Source organism: Bombus pyrosoma, unplaced genomic scaffold (genome assembly GCF_014825855.1).
Source record: "Bombus pyrosoma isolate SC7728 unplaced genomic scaffold, ASM1482585v1 HiC_scaffold_4726, whole genome shotgun sequence".
Classification (NCBI taxonomy): domain Eukaryota; kingdom Metazoa; phylum Arthropoda; class Insecta; order Hymenoptera; family Apidae; genus Bombus; species Bombus pyrosoma.
The window spans coordinates 1,714,263-1,714,866 of NW_025219986.1; positions in this window are offsets into that span (position 1 = coordinate 1,714,263).

The window sequence follows — 604 nt, forward strand, 5'->3', positions numbered from 1 at the left end:
GTTATAAGGTATAACGTTATGTAGCATTACGGAATAACGTATAACGTTATGTAGTATTACGTTATAACGTATAACGTTATGTATTATTGCGTTGTAACGTATAACGTTATATAGTGTTACGTTATAGCGTATAACGTTATGTAGCATTACGGTATAACGTATAACGTTATGTAGCATTACGGTATTACGTATAACGTTATGTAGTAGTACGTTATAACGTATAACGTTATGTATTGTTGCGGTGTAACGTATAAGGTTATATAGTGTTACGTTATAGCGTATAACGTTATGTAGTATTACGTTATAACGTATAAAGTTACGTACTATTACGTTATAACGTATAACGTTATGTAGCATTACGGAATAACGTATAACGTTATGTAGTATTACGTTATAACGTATAACGTTATGTATTATTGCGTTGTAACGTATAACGTTATATAGTGTTACGTTATAGCGTATAACGTTATGTAGTATTACGTTATAACGTATAACGTTATGTAGCATTACAGTATAACGTATAACGTTATGTAGCATTATGATATAACGCATAAAATTATGTAGTATTACGTTATAACGTATACCGTTATGTAGCATTACGGTA